This window comes from Pygoscelis adeliae, unplaced genomic scaffold, assembly GCF_000699105.1.
Source record: "Pygoscelis adeliae isolate BGI_AS28 unplaced genomic scaffold, ASM69910v1 Scaffold218, whole genome shotgun sequence".
Lineage (NCBI taxonomy): Eukaryota > Metazoa > Chordata > Aves > Sphenisciformes > Spheniscidae > Pygoscelis > Pygoscelis adeliae.
In genome coordinates this window covers 3,980,591-3,985,047 of record NW_008825433.1, presented here as the reverse complement: position 1 = coordinate 3,985,047, position 4,457 = coordinate 3,980,591, and the positions used below count along the sequence as shown (strand labels likewise).

General features: G+C 52.2%; 1 protein-coding gene across 1 annotated transcript in view; it reads right to left on the bottom strand.

Annotated features, from left to right (window-relative positions):
• Positions 1 to 1,399, bottom strand: part of TMEM63B (transmembrane protein 63B) — a 23,688-nt gene extending 22,289 nt beyond the window's left edge. The window contains exon 1 of the mRNA XM_009331062.1: positions 1,395 to 1,399. The gene's annotated coding sequence lies outside the window, so the exon portion shown is untranslated. The remainder of the gene's footprint in view (positions 1 to 1,394) is intronic.
• Between the last annotated feature and the right edge of the window lie 3,058 nt (positions 1,400 to 4,457).

The window sequence follows — 4,457 nt, the reverse complement described above, 5'->3', positions numbered from 1 at the left end:
GCCTGGGAAGGCCAGGATGACATGCCTTGGCCCTTCCATGGCTGTGTCTCAGCCTGCAGAGTGTGCATCAGGATGCTCACGGAGTCATCCCACAGTCTGGGCAGGGGGTGATGCCTGGCGGAGGCCCGAGGGGCTCTTGCAGGGCAGGGGACCAGGAGGTGCCTGTTGAGGCAGCTGCCTGCCCCACAATGAACTCTGCCGTGGCACAGCGTGGCCGGGGCACGCAATAAAAATAGCACTGCAGGCCCTCCCAAATGAAGCATTTCCCATCCTCCTCGCCAGCTCACCATGGAGTCTCTGCCCTCACGGCCAGCGCTCGCATCCTCTGCCAAACCCCTGGCAAGAAGGAAAGAAGAAAGAAAAAGCACTCTGCTGGGACTTGGGCAGGAGTGATGCAGAAGCTGGACAGCCAGCTTACAGGCAGACAGAGGCACCAACATGGGCAAGTGTCTAGCTGTGTTTTTCCAGCCACACCACTGATGTCAGCCAGACATGAGGTGGTGGCCTGAGAAACGCTTGCAGAAAAATATAAATCAATAAAGCATATGCCTGCACTTGCAGCCAGAACGACGTAAGCACACAAGCTACGTTCATTTGTTTTCTCACCAGTAAATGTTAATAACCCCATATGTAATTACAACAGCAAGATTGTGCTCTGGTAGAGATGCATTCATTTATGGAAATGTGACAGTCTCACAACAGGCCGGGGGCACAGAGACAGGCAGCTGGATACCAGCAGGTCTGAGGTTAGGATACTAGAGATTTCCAGATTAAAAAAAAACGCAACCCAAAATTTGCTAAATCTCTAGGACACGACATTCAAGGAGGTGAGGTGCGTTTTGGTTCCTGGCCCCAGATGGTGCTGGGGGCATGGCCTGTACCTTGCAGACCTGCTCCTCTGGGATCCCCTTGGTCTCCCAAGCACCATCGGTAATCCACGCCGTGATGCCAGGGACCCGAGCCCGGAGGACGTGCCACCCTGAGCCCCCTGCCCGCCAGGGCAGCGCAGACCTGCCTGCACCAGGCACTTGGGGACCCTCACGCAGCAGCTGGCACCCAAGGTTGAGGGAGCCTTTTCACCCCCCAAACAGCCACCTAGGTTACCTGCATCTTGACGGCGAAGCCCAGCAGAGCTCTGTGCAAACTGCTTGCAGCCACAAACAGACCACAGGAAGAAGAGTCTGATTCTTGGCGAGCAAGCAGGGAAAAGCCTCAGGAGAGATGGGGAGAAGGGGGCTTGCAAATTAGCTGAAAGCCTTTCCCAGAGTACAGCAGCAAATGAAAGGGGTAAATAGCACTCTTGCTGCAGACAGAGTGGTGGGAAAGCTGCCCTGCGCCATGCTTCAGACCTGGCATAGGGCTTTCAGGCAGCTGAGGGCCGAAGAAGTGCTGACGTGCCAGGCGCAGTGAGGAGGAACGCAATCTGCAGGCCAAGGGAAAAAGCATCAAGAAGCAAATGTGCTACCGGTGCATTTCAAATAAGCCTGGGAAAAGCACCGACGAGCATACAATAGGGATCAGTCCTGTATCACCAGGGAGGAGGAGGGCCTGCCAAAGCCCTGCATATCTCTGCCTCCTCTCTATCTCCTCCAGTCAACATACAAAGCTCCCTGCACGCTTCATCGTCTGTATGAGCTAGCCAAGCAGACACCGGGCCTCCAAAGCCTTGATCTGGCAGGCTCAGTTTCTTCAAAGCAAAAACTAAGCACACTCTTGCCCTGGGTCCAAAGTCCTTCCAGCTGGCTTTGCATCAGGCCTCAAATTTCTACCAGCAAAGGGCATCACACCTTTTTTTGTTTGTATCAGCTCCCAGCCCCGGTGTTGGCAGGTACCGTCACTGTCACGGCCAGCCCCCGGCCCCACGCTGCTCGGAGCACCGCTTTGCAGCAGCTTGCGTACTGCTGGTTGTGTACATCCCGCTGCTCGGGAACCCCTGGTCCAGCTCCCAGCACAGCTGTAAGCACAGCCGACCACACAAGTGACTCATCTGTGCAGGGACGGTGCCTGGCAGGGATGGAAGTAGACTGTAACAGTGGGGAGCCTTGGGATCCACGAGAAACCTGGGTTTGATTTTCTCCTAAAGGCAACTGAGACTTACAGAGATCACTTCATGAGCAAAACAGGAAGGAAGCATGGCTTCCCCACCCAAAAGGAAGAGGGGAACTCCTCCTGACATTCTGTCCTGAACCTGCTAGAGGGTGATCCTGAAGAGACCCCTGCTTACTTCCTGGGGCTCAGTACTGGGCTGCTCCTTCATTTCAAAGGCTTGAAACAGGGTTGTTTGAAGAACTCCCTTCCCTGGGAAAAACCACTCCGCAAGCTGGGGAATCTCAGCATCAGGGAAATCTTCAAGTTTCAGGTGAAACCAAGCCATTTCATTTCCACAACGTCATCTTGACAGTCCTGCCTTGACCAAGCCACATAACACGTCTTCTTTCTTGGAGGTTATTTTCTCATCCATGATTTTCAATAAGGAGAAGAGCTTTTGGGCGCTAACTTCCATGAAGGTTAGGGAACCTGTCCATTTCACAACTCTGTCCCTTTCAAGATCGCCCAGGATAATCAGTCACAAAACCTTGCCTTTGAACATCAGCAAAACCCTTCATGCTGCCTTCGCCCACTGGAAACTGTCTGCCTTGCCAAGTGATACAGATTTAGCTCCAGACAGCTAGGTCTTTTTTATGCCTCTGTTTTTTACAGGAACTCCCTCCAATCTGCTGGTAGTGCTTTCAAGTCATACGGTGCCCTGAACATAACGTACCATGCCAAGGGGGGCTGTACCACGGCTCAAAACCCTGGTACGCTGTGGTTCATGCTCCTCTCATCTCGGCTGGCTAATCTGTCTTCAGCCTAAAGGCTCTTTGGTCTCTCTGGCTCTGCATTTTGCTCCCACATCGCACCTTGCTGCCCTCCTGCCTCAATTTTCACATCCCTTTGGACTGGGTGCTCCTGGGCAAGGGGTGTCTGCCCCTTTCTAGCCATCAGAGAAGGGCTGACGGTGTCCCCTTCCCCTCCAGGGAGGTTTGGTGGAACAGCGGCACCCACGCAACACCATGCTGCAGCTCTGCTGCCAAGAAGGCAGCCCGACTGCCTCCATCCGCTACAAGGAACCAACACAGCCACGGCACCTGGCATTTCTGCACCACTAAGGAGAGGTTCCTAGCCCCATCTTGTTTGCCTCCTGACAAACACTATGGAGTCTCGACGCCACATGGACACCCCCAGGGTCCCATCCATGTGTCCCACCCTAGCCCACGGCAAGGGCCCGTCTCCTCCTCTGCCATCAAGAGGAAGCCCAAACCTATCCAACAGTTCTCCACATCAGCTCTCAGTCTGCACAGCAGAGTCACAGCCAACCGGATTTGCATTAAATTTTGAGTGTTAGATTTCATGAGTCACCGAATCAAACACTTTGGTTCCAAATATATCTACCTGTCACTTTCCCTTCAAGGTCCTGGGCTGTAAATCTATCAGAAAGAAATCATGTTTGTCTGCCAGCTTGTACTTTATAATCTATAAAGAAATAGCGCTTACTGTTTGGCTTCCCTTGTTTCCTGTAGGCATATGCTGGTGGTGATACAGCAAACGCAACATAAATAAGTTGAGTGGTGAGACTGACGAGGCGCTGGACTTCACGTTGTATATTCTGCAGAGCAGTGGCCATATGGCAAACAAGCCCCGGTTGGGAGTAAGTCCCAGAAAACAGGGCTTCCTTACCTGTCACCCAACACCCCAGCAGTGGCAACTCTACCAATTCCCAACGGACATTTACTAAACCCAAGGATGGAGACTCCACCATCTCTCAACACCAGTGGTTTTCAGCTTCTGGTTTATGGATCCCAGTAGCACATGGGCTGTTCCTCAGGGGTTGCCTTCTTGGTTATCTCCCGCATGTCTGTTATCAGCGCTTACACTACTTGCACATGGTCTGCACTTCCCTTGCAAAATACCTGTGGGCCTGCCCCAAGTTGGCTCTCCCATACTTCATTTTTCAGGTGAGAGTGACTATTCATACAGGATCTTCACTGCACAAATACCACTTCAGCGTTCGAGCACTGTTAAGGAGAGCTGTTCAGGTGCATGACATCTGGCTTGGCTGAAAAGTGGACCAATATCCCTGGTGATCCCTTATTTACTCCGAATTTTTCCATGTTCCCCTCCGTTTCTTAAGTGCCCAAATGCCATCTTGTCCATTTTGCACAGGTACACATTTTTAGTAGGAGCTTTGCACCTCTCCCAGCTCTCATCCCTTTTTCCTTTATCAGTAAGCTCACCTCATCTTAGAGCTTCTTGTTTATCTCTGATCTTAATCCTCTTGTGCACAGGGGAGTATTAACATACTCGCCTTCCCTCGTGCCCCATATCTGTCCCCTACCAGTCATCACAGACTGGGTATTCTCATCCGCACCTAGCTTTTCCTCTTGAGTGAAGCATATGTGTGTCTCTCATAAAACCAG